We start from the raw sequence: 19,076 nt of genomic DNA on the forward strand, positions 1-19,076 counted from the left end.
AGTCAACCCGAAAGGCATGACTATGTAAGCAAAGATGCCCCACTCAGTGGCGAAGGCAGTCTTACGCTTGTCGGCAGGATGCACTTGCACCTTCTTGTATCCTGAGAAGCCATTCAAAAAACTATAGGCCTCCTTGCCCACCACTCTTTCAAGCATTGCTCAGTGTATGGCAATGGGTAATTGTCCCTCTTAGTAGCAGCGTTCACCTTCTTGTAATTGAGGCACACTCTGAATTTTCCATTTTTTTTCATCACGATGAGTATAGGTGATACCTAATCCGTGTGCTCAATTTTGTAAATGAATCCTGCTCTCATTAGCTTATTAATCTCTTCCTTTGACAGCATGAGCGTGTTTTGGATTCATAGGGTACGGTCGCTGCTTCACCGGTGTTGCGTCTAGTGTCATGGGTATATAATGAGTCACTACACTCGGATCTACCCCTTTGAGCTCTTCCAAGGACCAAGCAAATACGTCTATATACTCTCGCAAGAGAGCGACAAGACTCGTTTCTTCTTCCTCAATCAAGTCATCGGCAATGAAGGCTGGTCGGGGTGTCTCCCCTTCCTGGGCTAGGTTCATCTCCTTGACCTTGGTTGGTCCCTCGATTGGTTCGCTTGTTTGCCCTTTGACACCCAACAGGATCACTACCCTATCTCCTTTCTTGAATTTTGTAAATATTTTAGGGAGATCCCGCGGTTTTCGCTATTCATCTATTCGCGTGCCCTTGGATTGTTTCGCCCTTTCCTACTTCAATCGTCTGCGCCTCAGGTGGACGGGTAGGTCCCCCTTGGTATGTTGGGTCTTGGGTGGCCTAGGTATTTTTGGGTCGCTATCTGAACTTACCTCCGACTTAGAGTCGAACTCCCCGTCTTCGCTAGAAGAGGTGGTCTCCCCTAATGGTCGCAGTTTAGATGGTGATTCTGTCCTAAGCACTGGTGTCGTTCCTGGTTGGGCTAGGCCTGCTTGCTCAAAGTCTATGGCTCCTACGTGTTCTACCAGGTGCGATCACAATCCATGCGCATGACCCCTCGCTCTATCCTGAAGACACTCTTTTTCTATGGCTTGGAGTCTGCCCGTGTTTGTTCTATTTCATGTCCCTCAGTGTCGTAGTCTACGGTATCTATCTCACCCTCACTTTTGTCACTGAAGGATTGACAGTCTTCGTACTCCTCATTAGAGTCCTCTATATCAAACTGCTCGTTGTCTCCTAGGGCTTGGTATATCTCTTTGTCGTTGATCAGGGACTAGGACCCAGTTGTACATGAGGTTTAAGTCATGCACCCTAGTCCATTGCCACTTGGATTCATCTAAGACATCCTGGAGTTGTTTGAAGTTTGCTGTTGGATTGTCAGCTAGCTTGTCTGTTAAGTATTCCAGAATCTCCTGGAGTTCTCTTTTGTTGTTTGGCACTTGGAAGGTGACGGGCTTAGGTCTCCCACGAAGGGTTCCTGTCATCATGCAAACTGGTACGAAGGGCGTGTCGTAAGACTTGCCCATCATCTTGAAGGCTTTCTCATATGCCTCATGATCCGAGAACGGCAGGTCGATTGTAGCAAGGACATGCATCCAATCTCGCTCATCCTCTGGACATGGGATATACTTGGTCAAGGGTCCATAAGACTTCTTGACTAGAGCGTTACCTTTGAGCATCGCGAAGATGGCATCCAAGTCGACAGGTGAGGTCTTCCAAGTGTCCATCTCTACCCTCACGGCTTCCATTCTGTTGCCTAGGAAGATCAAGATGTTACCCTAATCTTTGATAACTCTGGCATTGCGCATCCAGGGTTGGCCTAATAGGATATCATAGTCCACTCCCTTCATGACTATAAAGTCGACAGAGAATTGGACACTTGCGATTTTCACTGGCCAGTTTTTAAGTACCCCGAATGGCTTCACTCTCATGCCGTTTGCTAATGTGACATTAAACGAGTGGTCTCAACAGGTGGGTTTCCCCAAGTCTGAAGTACTGCGTGGCTCAGCATACTAACCCCCCAGCTCCCGTGTCTACGATCCCCTTTCTCGTTGTGTCGCCTAGGGTTAGGACCAGTAATACTGCATGCATCTCAGTGCCTTCCCAAAAAGCATTAACGTGCAAGGATTTTAGCACAGAGTGCAATGTTAGACTCATATTTGTGTTTCTGCATCATGGTCGTGTAGATCAGCAGCTTGTTCTCGTGACCCCTCAACCCACTGCTTTAAGTCTTGCCATAGGGTGGGATGTTGCTTAAGTAGGTCTCCCAGGCTTAATGTCACATGGGTGGTCACTAGCGTGGTAAGGAGGTCATTGGCTGCTCGTCTCTCTCCTAAACCGGATTGTCATGGCCAATGGCCGTGACTAGTTTGCGGGCCTGCACAGTATCAACGCTTGGCCTAAGTGATGCTGCTTGTGGTGCAGTCGCATCTCCTGACTTTGGTCGAGGGGGTGAGACTGGCGTGCTTATGCTGGGGAGATCATCGATCTCGTCCTCTAGGATGGGCTCAGTGTCCCTTAAGTGCTCTTGGGCCTCTTTCACCCAGTCCTTCACTTTCTCTATGGCCTCTAGTTGGCGCTTCGGATGCGGGTATTCCCCTACCTTGGCACTTCCCTTTTCGGTCGTCTTAGGGGCTAAAGTTTCTGTTTCTATGTCGTGACCTTCTTTCCAACACATAGAGTTGTAGCACTCTCAATTTTCAGTGCAATCTAGCTTCCGACCTCTTCTTTCTTCGCCTACGGCTCTTCTTCCCTATCAAGGCTGCATCAAGGTTGCTAGGTCCTGGCAGTGATATGCCGGCTTGCTTCGTCTGGGCACGGGTCATGACCCATAATGGGATAGGTGTGGCTTTCCCATCGAGGTTCTCAACACCAAACAGTCCCAATGGGATAGATGGTACGTTGGCTGAACTTGAAGAAGGTTTCCGCTTTGGGCAATCGACGAAGAGATGGGTGATTCCACACTCAATGCACCTTAGGTCAGCTTTGTCTCTGTTCTTCTACTCCCTCTCAGGGCAATGTGATGAGACATGACTTGGGTGACCACAAGTCCAACAGATGATTGGATCCTGCGTCTGCCCTCCTAGGCCTCTACCTTGTCCTCTCCCTAATGCCATCACCGCTACTGGTCGATAGTCCATAAGGACTGTATTGCCCTCGTTGTCATGAGAGACGTAAGGGTATATGTAAGTCTCTTCCTCATTTGGCTCTTCCACATAGTGGACTAGAGCGTCACTCGATGGATGGGTCACGTAGGGACCAGGTGGTCTAGGTATGCTTGTAGGGTTTATGTCCATCCTAGGAATAGCCGGCTTAATGTCGTCAGGCGTAGGAAGGGCCAATGAGGCTCCCCTTCCGAAGAGTGGCTATGGCCTATTCGCTAGGTAAGGCTGGCTGTATGGTTGCGAGTACGGAAGTCTTCTCGGTAATCTGCCGTATGGTTGTAAGTACGGAAGTCTTCTCGGCAATCTGCAATGCACGACGTCGTGACCGAACCTACCGCAGTTAGCACAAGGTCTCGACCTAAGGTCTTGACACTCGGCTGGTAAGTGGTTTCCGTCACAGTACACGCATTGGATGTGTGGGCGCGTTGGTTGTCTCAACATGTCTTACAGCTTGGCTATCTCCATCTTGACATCAGCCAAGTCTTGGTTTGTCTTGGGGGCTTTTTTCTTATCTTGGGATGATGGGACTGATCGTTCACTAGAGGCTGACGCTCTCTTTGAACTCGTGAGTTGGTTTCTTCTGAGTTTGAGCTCATGGAGCTCTGCCCTTTCAGCTGATCGTCAACTCTGATGGCTTTCTCAAAAACCCTAGCTAGCGCGTCTCCCTGCAAGCTCGAGTTGCTTGCCAAAGCCTTATACAGTTCCTCGTTTCGAATTCCACTGATGAATATAGTTGAAATGGCTCTTTCAGTCACCGTAGGGATTCTCTTGAAGAGACTCCTCACATGGGTTACGTAATCACGAATGTCCTCCTCTTTCTGCTTGATATTCATCAGTCGTACTAGTAGATTGTCAAAGTATCCAGGCTCGGCAAATCTCTTGATGAAGAGATACTTGAGGCCATTGAAGTTGGCTCACTCTGCGGCATCTAAGCTTGTATACCAAGTCCTACCCTTATCACCTAAGTAGAGCCTGAGTGCTTGAGAGCACTAAGTTAGGTCGCTGAGGCCATTGGCTTCACAGACTTGCTCGAACTGCTCTACAAAGCTGTATGGATCGTCATGGGGTTGGTACTTGTCGAGTTGCTTTGCGACTATTGGGATTTTAGACTGGCTCTTAGAGCCTTGGGTTGCTCCTAATCTTGCCAGTAGTGATATCACCAATGCTGCAACACTTTGCTCTGCTGCGGTGTTGTCTAACAGTCGCTTCGTGAGAAGCTCGCTCAGTGTTAAGTCTCCTTCTAGGGCTCTCTCATGATCCGTTTGATTTCTATCGGCTAAGTTCAGCACTCGTTGCACCTCATGCAACTCCATGCTTTGCCTTTGGCTGCTAGCCTGCTGGTCTCTATTATATTCGGCTGTGCTTTGCAATGCCTTATGGGCTAGCTTTCTCTCTTCTTCTAAGTCTGTGATGATAGCATCTGCTGTCTTGCCGTGGTGATCATACGGGGTGTGTGCATCGTAGCTACTGACCATTTGTGTTGAATAGCCTCTAGGAAGACGCTTAAGTCGAGTTCCTCATTAGACTTGCGGTCTGAGCTTTCTTCTGCCATAGTCGAGTTCTCGTGCTCCACCAAGCTATCGATCAGGTTGAGTAGGTTTGTCAAATCCACTTCGTTGGCGCCGCTTGCTTGGTCCTAGTTTGCGTGTTGATGGTTTGTCTACGTCTTTGGGTCCTCTCCTATTGGTGGGTTCCTTAAGTGGTTTATCTGAGTGAGTTCCTTGACTTATTAAATACAATCCTCAATTTATCTCCACTCCGTGTGTGTGTTCTTTCCAGTGCACTTGTGCTCAATCACGCTTTTAGTTTTCCTTAAATGTACTTCAAGTGCGAAAATTCAAGGTGAGTGCGGCAAACAATCTCTAAGCGTCTTATGCACTCTCGCTTCGTTTTGGGCCTGATAGGCTTTGTCGCTCAATTCTCTGGCCGTCTTGACAGGGTTTAGGGTTTTTCTATTACGTTGCCTTGCTCGTTTTTTGGTCCAATCAAGGTTTTATGGCTCAGCGGGTTGCCTCTAGGTCTCTAGGTCTCACGACAGCCTACTCAAGCTGCTAAGTGGCTACGCCTTACGATTTTGTCTATTCTGTGCGCCAGAATCAAGTTCTGAGCATCAGGAGGACTTGCAACAATTTGCGTTGCTGAGCTCTAGCCGGGTCAGGTCAAATTTCTAAAAATTCAAGACAAATTCACACTCGGCCCAATCAGTCCGAATTGTAGGGGCCGAGTGGGTGATTCCAACGGGCGGAGACACATTGGCCGAGGGCCGAATCACACTGGCCGAGTCTTATCATTCGGACGGAGGCTGAGGGCCGAATCGTGTCTTGGACCGAGAGCCGAGTTGGTCAATGGGGCCGAGTGCCGTCACTTGGACGGGCCGAGTAGGCTTTGGGCTGAGGGCCGATTAGGGTTTTCGGGCCGAGTCGATCGAATGGCAAGGGCCAAGGGCCGATTCTGGGACTCGGCCCAGAAACGGCTACTCGAACGGGCCAAAGGCGGCGTGATGAATGCAGTAATCTCATGATTTAGACAATCACTCCAAGCACAAACTTTCAGATCCTAACTAGGGTACCAATGGAAGTGATTGGTATACCTGAGGTGAGCGGTAGGCTCTCCGATGACGAGATCGAATCGAATCTTTGTGGGGGCTCTCTCTCTCTCGCTCTCTCTCTCACTGCAATGGTTGCAAATGAGCTCTCCCTTGGCCTCTTGGCTCTTAAACCCCTTCCCGGGTAAGGTTTTGACACTCCCAATCACTCACTTGCCGACATTAAGAATCCCAAGCAAGCTTTTTGCAATTTTTTGCATGATTTATGCCCTGTTTTGCCATGTTTTGCAATGGTAAACCCTACCCTTTCCCGATTTGATTTCCTAATCCTATCCTACGCTAAATGCAACAAGAATCGAAAGCAACAAACTGAAATGATTTCTCCATGTTTTCCAATCATCAAACAAACTAACTAACCCAAAATACTTACTTGTTTCGAAGATCAAAACACCCAAACTTCCTACTTATCTCAAGCTCCGTTTTGGGGATGAATCCCTAACTTCGATGCTCGATATGAGCGCAAGCGCTCAAGCTTGAATCCGTTGGTCTCAGCAACGGAACCAAAAATATAGAGGGAGCTCACGCTCAACTGCCAAGACCCACGGACCGCTTATTTTTTCAAGCTTTTCAAGCGAGCTCTAATGGCTATCTCTCACCTAGCCAATGCACCGTCGATCCTACGAGTGTAGTGAGCTTACCTTGATGCCGATATGAGTTGCCTCCTCTCTCGCACACACCGGTAGCTCTACGATCCTAGATGCTAGCTCAAGCATCCTCAAGCCTCCTCCATCTCCAAGCTCCATCCACCATAGCCGCGCGTGCGAGAAAACAGAAGAGAAGAGAAGAGAAGAAGAGAAGAGGAGATGGTGAAGAGCTTCACCCTCTTAATCCCTCACTCCCACACACTCACTCTCTCACACTCCCTCTCTCAAGAGACATAAGCAAGGAGAAGAGAAGAAGAGAAGAAGAAGAGAACTCTTGTTAGCCACACACCAAAGAATGAGCTTTCATTCACTTTTTGAACTTTATATACAAGCTCTAAAATCCCATGGGCACCCATCCCTTTTTTACATGATCGACCGTTGTGGCAAGGTCCTTTTTCTATTTCCTCTTCTAGCATTATGCCTCTAGTTTACACCCATCTAATATTTTACACTTGGCACAAGAGGGAGCTTGGCGCTCTTTTACACGAGTTTTTGGAGTTTTTTGAGGCGCCTTTCATTTAAAATTACGCTTTTGGCCCCAGCTTAGCTTTAGAGGTTGCCTGTGTGTCTTTGCTCTTTTTCCATCCTTTTTTCGCTTTTTCATTCATTTTTTTGCCTTCTTGACTTGGGGTTAACGGGTTTTTTCCTTGTAGCAGGAGATGTAGTGCATCTTTTGAAGAACCCTCTGGTGGTGAGATAGCTCATACAATGGGCTTCAAATTTCCTATAGCTACATGTCGAATCATGGCATGCATGAGTCGCAAGAGGTGTACAGCTGCAAGCAGGCGCAATTCTAGCAGCAATGGCAAAATCACATAATGTTGGGATGTAGAAATGCTAATGTTGGGGCTGCTCATGCCAGGATGAAGCACCCTGATGTGAGGAATGATTCCTCAGAAGGAAGCATGAGGAATAATAGCCTAAAAAGGGAGACCTAGATGCTCAAATTTGGTCGGGTCTTTCTGGCTATGGCAGACACACATGGCAGCAATTGTGAAGAATCACAATGCTGAGCTTGAAATGGCCTAATCTTGAGCTATGAGGTGATAGAGAGGAGCTCCAGGAGTAGGGCTACACTTCTCCAAAAGAAAGCTTGTCAAGATCTTGTCTGGTTTTGAAGAGATCTAAGAGCTTGAGGCAGGATAGGTGCAGGGTGGCTATGGCTGCCACAAGGTCAAATGGAGAAGAAGAAGTAGGAGATGAGCTCCTAGACTTAGCCTGAGGACTAAGCTCAAGCTAAGCTAGATGAGAATAGAATGGAGCTGGAGAAGCAGTGCCATGCCCGACTGGGCTTTGATACCATGTTAAAATATGCGGGATCTAGAGCATGGTAGATGCTGAAGCTATGGAGATTGAAAGAGGAAAAAGGAACTCATGAAGACATTGAGCTTGATAAGGACAATTTGTTACACAAGTGAATTAGGTTCCAAGATTGAGACTTGGACTCATAAACATAATCTTGTGTATTGAGAGTGACATGATACTTTATTGGAAAGAAAAGAGTACTATCATTGCATTAGAAAAAGAGTGCAAGCACAATGCTTTATAGGAATTGAGTGGTGGTACTTTCTCCTACTGTGCATATGGGATCCTGGTCCTGAGCCCTCACTACTTCTCACAAAGGGACTGAAGTAGGTGTGATTGCAAATATCTCAACATTCAGGACTCCAATGATTATTCCTCTTACTAAGGATGGCTCATTGTCCTCCCATATGTATTCGATTAACAAACGTAACCATGATTATTCATAACTTTATTTTGTTGCCATTATATCTGAAAGTTGGTAATCAATGAATTGTTTATGGGTTGTGTGACAATAATTCAATGCAAAAGAAACCATTAAAGTGTTGAGCAAAGATAGAGAATTTCCTATTAAGAGACTTGGAAATGGTTGGGTGTCCAAGGAGAAGGTGGAAACCTAAAAGGATTTTAAAAAATGGAACAAGCTATGCACATTGTGTAATTTTTTGCTCACACTATCTTCTTACCACTCTATTGTCTAAGCATGAGATTGAAGGGGAGGGAATGTGAGAGAGTATGGGAATGAGGGACACATGGTGTTGTGAAGCTCTTTGCATTCTTTCCTCTCCTTCTCCCTCCTATATTAATGAGTTGTGTATTGGAGCATGAGTGTGTGAAGTTAAGAGTGTGAAGGAGTAAGAAACATGGAAATATTAAGTTCTCTCCTTCTCTTCATCTCCTTAAGCTCATCATTGGCAATTTCTCTCTTGTGTGGGCAACAATGAAATCAAGATCATAAGCAAAGAGCTATGCATGTGGATCGTGGAGTAACACTTGTACATGTGCTCGATACATTCACACTCAAATTTATCTATCGTTTGGTAGGTTAATTCATTGTGCTTATGCATGTGAGTAGATTAGACTATGCACTAAGCCCCCATTCTTAGTACAAGCCATCATGCATTAGATAGACTCTAGTTCACTAGCCTCACCATACCTTTGCATTCCTAGTACCTTATAACATAATGCATTGTACACAAGTGCATGTGTGCACCTTGCATATCCCCCATACACCATAAGCCCACGTGTGCACTAGTGCACCACCCTATACTTAATCCACTATAGCCTCCACTATGCATATCCTAGGGTACACACCATTGCACTTCAACAAATCCCCTTGCGCTCCATAATCCATAAGTGCACTTGATCACATCGCAACACTCATTTCATTGTTTACTGGCGCACACATGTACTAGCATGCCCCTGATGTAGTAGCATCCTACACACATGCACTAATATGCCCCAATTGCACTACACCCCATAGTCTTGCACACGTGCACTAATATGCCCCATAGCCACCACTATGCATATCCTAGGGTACACACCATTGCACTTCAACAAATCCCCTTGTGCTCCATAATCCATAAGTGCACTTGATCACATCGCAACACTCATTTCATTGTTTACTAGCACACATGTATTAGTATGCCCATGATGTAGTAGCACCCTACACACATGCACTAATATGCCCCAAGTGCACTACACCCCATAGACATGCACACACCTTGCACACTAGTGCATGTATCATCTTGTGCACTCCTTTTGCATAGACCACCTAGTGCACACTTAGTATGCACTTGTGCACTTAACCATCACAAGTCACTCACAAACCCTAATGCATGTGTACTGCATTAGTACACTAGTGCACTAGTACATGACTCTTGGTACACTATTCTTGCACATGTGCACTATTAGACCATAACCTTCGTGCACTTACCCTAGTACACACACTTATTGTACACACAACCCTTGCATATTGACCCCTCAATATCACTCCATCACACACAGAGAGTCACACTTGACTAACCTACCCACTACCATCACCCCTATCCGTGATCTCATAAAGCAAGTCATTGAACTAGTTAACAAGTCATTTAACTAATCAACCTAGAGACCATGAGCACCTTACCTAAGACAATTGTAAAAAAACTTGGGAGGAGCCTCAAACAATTTCCATGCTATCATTGGCACCTTCCAACATGCTACTGACTTTGACCTCTTAAACATGAACCCTAAAGCCATGGAATGGAAGCATAGAGTTGTATCTAAGATTTTGAACTCTTGTAGCACGTCTTAGCCATACCTAACAGTACTAAGGACAACATCTTGTCAATCTCTTTCTTTCTTAGCCTTGCCTTATCATTTGTAATAGTGATTTTGTTCTTTTGTATAGTCGTCTTGTTTTATCATGGGTAAGTTTTATTTGTATGTAGGAGCTTCAAATCTACATGCTCTTCCAATGTGCTTCAAGGGTCCTTTTCACAAGCTTTCTCCTTAAGAAGCCTCCAAGTTGCAAACTATACGAAAGCTTTTCTTGCTTCCACTCCACATGCTCATACGTGATCATACACATGAGACATGCATCTAATTGGCATGTGCTCCAACACTACTTGCCATTCAAATGACAACAAGCATACACCTTTATATGCTCCTTGCTCAATAGCAAGAGCCAATAGGACAACAATGTCCCTTCTCTTATTTGAGCATTCTTCCATGCTCAAAAATAGTAACTAAAGAGGCAAAATGGCCAAATACCTTTGACTTCTATCAACAGCTTCTTTGATGATGATGGCTCTACTCACTTGTTGTGAAAAACTTCATTTCTAGCCTCCATAATACAGAACTTCTTCATTTGATGTTGATTCTTCATCATCCTTAAAAAAATTTATCTTCCTCATTTGCAATTACAATAATAATGAGTGTGCAAGATTTTTAAGAAAGAATGGCTAAAACATACCAAGCGCATACAATGATATAGGCTACATACATTAAAAAACACCACGATCAAGAGCCCTAACCACGGCTCTGATACCATGTCAAAAATTCCAATGTGGGTTTGATCATGGTGTGTACAAAATGATTGACACATAATTATGGTGGATTGTAATAGATAATGAACTCCATTGCTAAAGATAGAGGGGATACACAATATTCACACTCAACAGTTGTTCTCCCTTATCTTTTATTACATAAATTGGTTACATATATAAAGGAGGATGCTCTATTAATGATCCCTCACACTTTCCATGTGTGTCTCCACGTGGCACCATATAAGCCACACTTTTCATGTGTGCCCTGTGTGGCACACTTCACTCCACATGTCTCATCCATATTCATGCACCATACAATCTTAAGTACATAAGAGTGCTTTCACATATACACACTTGCAAACATTGAAGCTTACAATAACATCCTAGACCCTAGCCTATATTATGGCTATCAAGAGTTTAGTCATAGCCTCAACTATCCAAGATAGACACAATTAGCACCACCATTAGCCTTATCAACTCCCTGAGAGCTTATGTAAATGGACGAGAGAGAGAGAGAGAGAGAGAGAGAGAGAGAGAGAGAGAGAGAGAGAGAGAGAGAGAGAGAGAGAGAGAGAGAGAGAGAGAGAGAGAGAGAGAGAGAGAGAGAGAGAGAGAGAGAGAGAGAGAGAGAGAGGGGAGGGAGGGAGGGAGGGAGGGAGGGAGGGAGAGAGAGAGAGAGAGAGAGAGAGAGAGAGAGAGAGAGAGAGAGAGAGAGAGAGAGAGAGAGCACATACACAATGGAGACTTGAGTACACAAAGAAGTAAGGCCACAATCTTCTTCTTATTCTTTCTTCTTCTTCTACACAAAAAAACTTAGTCTACAACATGATACAAAACTAATATGAAAGTACTAGAACATATGTACATGCAATCACTAAGTATAAATTTGGTAAGGATAGATGAGGTGGCACAATGAATGTGCTAAAACCAAGAGTAGACAATCTGGGTGTAGTCTAGCTATAGAATCACTAGTATACCCTCCACGTTGGTCACCTAATGTGCTAGTGAGTAAAGTCCTGCCACATTATCAATGTGCATAGTAGATGTCAACTGATGTGAAGCTTGACATCCCAACAACTGAGACAAACAACACAAAGAGCTAAAATCAATCCCTTAGGAATCCCAAGAACCTAGGCATGATCACTACTCACCCTCCTATTAATTCTCATATTCATTATGTTGAAGAACTAGTAGAGGAAGAAGAGTACAAGAACTCCCTTGTTTGCTATGACAATGCGGGACATCTTATCTTGATGGATCAACTTGTTGGAATGGACAACTAGGACAAGTGTCCTCACATTGTCTTAAAAGACAAGAGTAGTCTAATGAGAATGAAATGGACCAATAGTGCCTTGAGTGCAGAGTCACTTATATGTATTAGGATTTCCCAAGATGGAAAGGCAAAGGTCCAAAGCCACAAACACAGGCCCAAAAGATGAAAAGCTAATCCCTCATGCATATCTTAGAGTTAAACTAACTACCAAGCAAGAGCTCATCATTGATGGTCTCATAGATGAAGGTTCAAATTACAACATCTTAACCTATGAGGTATGGACTGAGATCAGACAACTTGAACTCGTCCTCCCAACCAATGCAACTATCAAGCCCTATGGAGGATCAACCTATTCCCTCTTAAGACGATGCAAAATTCTCTTAAGTATTGAGATCAAAAGCATTCCCACAATTTTTTGTGTGCTTCAAAATTGAGAAGATATGGGAAGGAAGTCTTGCTCGGAAGACCTTTCAAGCGTGCAACCACATGCATTGTGGACTATGAAGCACACCATATACACTTAATCTTACCAAAAGTGGAGATAGTCACTACTTTCAGCAAAGGGGACCTTGTCTCTTCTCTAGAGAAGGGCAAGAAGCTTGTCTTAGAGTCAATCAAATGCCTAGAGACGACAACCAGAGAGTTCTTAATGAACTACTCAAGGCACACGAGAACAAGAGAGAACCACTTAGTAGGAACCTCTTGGAACCAAAGGAAAGACCATAGCTACTAGAAACACTACCACAGCTTCTCAAGTTGTTAGAACTGCATCTAGAAGGGGGAAGAGATTTAGGGCAAGTAATCGGAAGCATTGATGGAGAGCTAGCACAAGATCATGACGGATGTCCAAAGTGTTGCTCCGTGCTCAAGGGTTTTATGCAGGAAATTGTTGGATTTGGTTACCAAAACCACCCACAAAGGCACCTCCAATGACCAAGACCAATTCCGATTCAAATCCAAGAGAAATCAAAAGAGATCTAGACACAAATCTAGGTCATGGACCAAGATATTTGAGGAGACAACACCATACAAGTTAGTGAGAATGCATAGGGTCTATCGTCTAGGTTTCCTAGAGAAAGATATTGGCCATCCCCACGAGGATCAACTTGCAAGCTTGAGGTCCTAATTTGAAAATTGAGGTCTCAATGCATTAGTTAGCTCCATCGGAGGTGTCCCACAAGGGCTTCTCGTCTGATTGGAGCGATTGTAGTTACCCTTGGTTCATGGAGTGCAACACTTTTTTCCAGCAACTGGTTAGGATTCAATCTTAACATAGTTCTAGCACAACCGTTGCACCTTTCCCTAAGATAATTATTGATCAAGGTTTTAAGACCTAACCCTAGGTAAATCAACACTCGGTTCTACCTAATTTTTCCTAATTAATGTTTCATTCAATCTCTTAAGAGAAGCTCCTAGCTTACCGGGACCATCCATCCGTAGGACGAATCCATCAGGGATCTCGCCCACCCGCTTCCCACAAATGGTTTTCTTTAATTTTCTAATTACCTACCACATTAAGTTATTATATATGAAAGTAACTTTGTTAATGAACACGTTATCACAAGTTCATTCACATAATTTTACGGCACAACACAAAGATAGAGAAAACAATCTTTTGGTAAAACATATGTCGCAAAGTTATTTACAATGCTTTTTCCCTTCTGTCTACACAGAAGACAAACCTCCATTCATCGGAAAATCCCTTCTATCTATGCAAAAGAAAACAAACCTTCCAAGATTTCCATCCCTTCACTAGGACTGGGGACTCTACGATCTCATCCTGATTCGTGTGAGGGCAAGGTAGTTCCCAGGAGCGATCAAGAGATTTACGACTAGAGTCCCCCCTGGCACTCCTACCTCCTCCTGGCTAACAGATTCCTCTCACCGAGTGACCTCTCACCGTCGGGGCTGGTCCAAAGCTCCTCATGGTGGTACAAAACAATCCCCCTTGGAGTAGGGTTCCGTGTTTAGCCATGAGGGAGGCATGCACGATCTTTCCTCTTATTATCCTGATTATATATTTACAATTAGATCTAACAGCTGCAAGCACAATCAATCTTTCCTGTGCAACCATTAATGCATGCACAAATAAAAAAAGAAACAACAACGAGTGTTTTTAGCATAGGAAGCAACCCCACCCAAATCTAGGGTTTCTCTTTTAAGGTTCCACCTTAATCTTAGGGTTTTGCTTTCTACTTGCAACTCTTTTTTAGGATCTGCAAGCTATTTTGCAAATATGCAGTCTATTTTATCCTTATGAATAATTTGGTATTTCTGCCCTAAAAGACAACATGGGCATTTATACCTATGGCATGCAATTCATGCGCCACCCTGCCCTAACCTGCGCTAGCAGGATTTTCAAATACTTTTCCAAGTCTATTTAAACTTTAGAATTTGTATTGACAAATTCTTTTCAATGTCCAATAAGTTCTACAGACTTATGATATTTATTTAATTTCCTGATATTGATAGTTTCAGGGTTGTCGAGTATTTCATAGTTGTTTTTACTTCAACATTCTTGATATTTTAGGTTAGGTTTACTCGCTTATTCATACATGGGTCAACTCATGATATTAACGCTCTCACTAATATAATCATTAATATTAACATTGCGTGTATTTTCAAAAACAAAATAATTTTTATTTTATTCTACTCATATTCTATGGTTTAATCGACGATGTACGCCGAACTTCAATGTTATCTAGAAAGAACAATTTTCATTTAGCTATGTCCAATGCTGATTGTTTTTCTGAAAACTTTATTCTAGGCAATCAAAAATCATAAGTGCAATTTTTTTTCATCTTTCAAACATCGAATTATGTTACTATGTACCTAATTTATGCGTGTCTAATATATATATTTTTATATAATTTACTATTAATTTAATGCATTGATTATTTCATTGTATTATCTAAATGATTTTCTATAAATTATTATAAAACTCATATGTGTATGTTTATCATTAGCAAAATGAAATGAAGATAGTTACTTTCAAGGAAAATTTATAAAATATTCCCTTCCCTAACACCGTCTACCTTTTTTATGTTATTACGATCACATGCATCATTAATGAAATAACAATAAATATCATGAAATAAACCATAATTACAATATTTTCTTAATGATAGGCATATGATCCTTTTTCAAGTGAAAGATTCTTTTCACTGAATAGTTAATTATTATATTATTTAGGCTATTTTTCCAAATGGCTGTGACACTTGAGCCCACGATTCCAAAAGAGTAACCACTTGAAGTTGCTGGTCATCCACACGAGGAAGTGGTAGTGTCTAAAAAGTCATCGAGCAAGGAGGAAAAGCTAGAGCCAAAGCAACCACTTCCATGTGAGGTTGCTCAAGCTGAAATGGAAGTCCAAGGATAGATGAGATAAAGTCCTCAACTGTTAAGCAACAACCCTAGGTTGTTGCTGGTTCTTCAAAACAACCAAAATCTCCTCAAAACCAAGAACCTTTGTCACCCAAACCAAAATAGAAAACTTGGCAGCAAATGTAGCTGCTCAATCTAAGAAAAAGGATCGACAAGGAGGAACAACTACAAAAACATCAAAAGAGCGATGACCTCCCTCTATGAGTGTTGTCACAAACAAATATGGAACTCCCAAGACCATGACTGCTTCGACTTAGTCATCTTTGACTGTCATAATTGACCACTCCACTGAATCGAAAGTTACTACTTCCAATTCTGAGATGGAACCCATACATTCACAACCCTTGGATGTGACCAAGACTATCACTTTAGCTAAAGAACAAGCCTCTAGTACTTTAGTCTCACACAAGGATATAGAATCTAGTGCAGAGAGCATAATGAATTCATTACTTCACAAGTCATGTTCTTCTCGAACAAAAGCTTCAATACACTTGAAATCAACTAAAATCGATCATCGGAATTTAGAAAAGAGGGGGCAACATAGAGATCAATTAGAAGCTACGAGTTCTCAAGAACTAGATGAAACACTCTTAACTTCACTTTCTGCACCCAATGCATTCGTAAATATGTCAGCTACCTGATCCTCTGTGCTGACATAAACTAGATCAATAAGACCTAGTAAAACCCTCTCCCGCACATAGTGATAATGCACCTCAATGTGCTTTGTTCTAGCATGATAGAATGGGTTATTTGCCAAGTGTATACTACTCATGTTATCACAATAAATGACAATTGGCCCATCTGTAGGCTAATGCATATCATAAACTAGCTTATGCAACCAAGCTACCTCAAATGCAGCCATTGCTGCACCCCTGTACTCAGCCTCTGTGCTCGACAAGGCAACTGTAGGCTGTTTCTTGCTGCTCCAAGTGACTGCAGCACTCCCAAAAGAGAACACATATCCACTGGTAGATCATCTATCAGAAATACTACCAGCCCAATCAGCATCAGTGTATCCATGCAACTGTATCTGAACCCCAGTCTCATAAAATAGTCCATACTGCAATGTGGACTTCACATATCTGAGTATGCATCTAGCCGCATCCAAATGTGGCTTCCTTGGAGCCTGCATAAACTGACTTACCAATCCAACAGCATAGCTCAAATCTGGCCTGGTAATAGTCATATAAATCAAACTTCCTACTCTGCGTCTGTACATAGTAGGGTCTTCGAGAAGCTCACCTGCATCTGCGCTCAACTTCACATTCTGCTCCAAAGAAACTGAAATAGGCTTACAGCTTGTCATCCCATATTTGGACAGCATGTCCAATCCATATTGCCTGTGCAAGAGCTGTATCCCACTTGGTGATCTAATCACCTCAATGCCCAAGAAATAACACAGCTCTCCCAAATCCTTCATCTCAAACTTCTGCTTCAATAGCATTTTCACATGAAGGATATCTTCATCACTGTCACCTGTCATAATCAAATCATCAATATAAATGACAAGTAGCATAATACCTTTCTTTGTTTTTCTCACATAAAGTGAGAAATCTGCCTTGGAAATCTGAAAGCCAATAGTGACAAGATACTGTCCTATCTTGTCAGACCATGCTCTAGGTGCTTGCTTCAAGCCATACAAGGCTTTCTTCAACCTACAAACAAACTCAGGATGAACAGCATGCACATAACCTGGTGGCTGCTCCATATATACCTCTTCTTGCAAATCACCATGCAAGAAGGCATTCTTTACATCCATCTGATGTAAAGACCATTCCTTTGATGCAGCCATAGCAATGACTGCTCTTACGGTTGCCATCCTTGCAACCGGACTAAATGTTTCTTCATAATCAATGCCATATGTTTGTGCATACCCCTTGACTACTAATCTTGCCTTGTATCTGTTCACAGAACCATCTGCATTGTGCTTTACCTTATAAACCCACTTACAGCCAATTGGATTCTTACCTTTAGGCAAAGATACCAATTCCCATGTAGCATTTGCTTCCAAGGCATCCATTTCTTCATCCATGGCTTTCTCCCATTTTTCTTTTCCCATGGCTTGCTCAAAAGAAGTGGGTTCTGGTTCCTGTATCACTTTGACCATATATGCATAGTGAATGGCTGTAAATCCATCATATTTCAGCCTATCCATAGGATACCTAACTCTGGTAGACCTACGCAAAGTAGGCTCACTTCCAGGTGCTCTCAAAACATCCCTGGTCTTCCTTACTCTAGGTGTAACAATAGAAGGAATACCCAACTCATCATCAATGCTCTGTTCTGAGCCATTGGATTCACCATCCACATAAGAGTGACCTGCGTTCACATCACACATGGGCTGATCTACCTTCTCTTTTCCTTTTCGTGATACCTGCATACCACTATCTGCATTGCTTTGAGAAGATTCTCCTGATCTCAATCTGCCTGTCCATGGCGAAGAATGTGAACCACTGCTAGAGGACGCTCCAGGTCCACTAATATCTTGTGACTGCTGCTGTGAATTCTATGCAGCATTACCATTTTGTGCATCTACATTATCAATCACATTTACTGGTTTATACCAACTACTCATCTCATCAAAAACAACATCTCTACTCACTGTAAACTTACGAGTAGAAGGATTATAGCATATATACCCTTTTTGCTGCAAAGAGTAACCAATAAAGATACATTTCTCAGCTTTTGGATCCAACTTGGATCTCAACTCATCTGGCACATGAACATAGGCAATGCAACAAAAATTTTTCAGATGAGAAATATCTGGTTTCCTACCAGTATACCTCTCCTCTGGAGTCATCCCATGTATTGCTGCAGTGGGAGTCCTGTTCATTATGTAGACTGCTGTAGCAACTGCTTCAGCCCAGTAAAAATCTGCCAGTAAAAATCTGGCAAGTCTTTTTCATTGAGCATGGCACGAGATACCTCTCCAATATGCCTGTTTTTCCTTTCTGCAATTCCATTTTGTTGTGGGGTATGATTGCATAAATATTGCTGCTTTATGCCATGCTCCTGCAGGAACCTTGCAAACTCATTTGAGAGGTACTCTCCCCCTCCATCTGACCTTAGGCATTTTATTTGCAGGCCTATTTCTTTTTCAACCATAGCTTTAAGAGTTTTGAAATGCCCAAAAACTTCACTTTTCTTTTTCATAAAATATACCCAAACTTTTCTGCTATAGTCATCAATAAAGGTGATAAAATAATGACAGCCTCCAAGAGATGTAGCTTTAGTAGTCCACACATCAGAGTGGATTAATTCCAATGGCTTCTTACTCTCTTGAACATGTCTAGGAAATGGTTTCCTTGCCTGTTTTCCAAACTGACAGGCTTCACATACCTTATGCATTTCTACAACCTTGAATTTAGGCAATCTTGTAACAATATTTTGGGCCTGCATTGATTTAAGTCGCTGTACATTAACATGACCAATGCGTTTATGCCAGATATCAATATCTGCAACTACACCGGTCCCATGTGCAAACATTGCTGCACTCAATTCAGACATGTCTGCATCCAACGTAAACATTCTGCCCTTCTTCTTTCCTTTTGCTATCAAGCGACCTTTATTTTTCATATCCTCAACAAAGTATCCATGAGGATTAAATCTGACCTGCAAGCCCTGCTCAACCATTTGACCAACAGAAACCAAATTCTTGGTGATATTCGGGATATGAAATACATCGGACAGGTATTTCTTTTTCC

Source organism: Lygodium microphyllum, chromosome 19 (assembly GCF_053477565.2).
Source record: "Lygodium microphyllum isolate KBCC chromosome 19, Lygodium_microphyllum_v1.1.10, whole genome shotgun sequence".
NCBI classification, from domain to species: domain Eukaryota; kingdom Viridiplantae; phylum Streptophyta; class Polypodiopsida; order Schizaeales; family Lygodiaceae; genus Lygodium; species Lygodium microphyllum.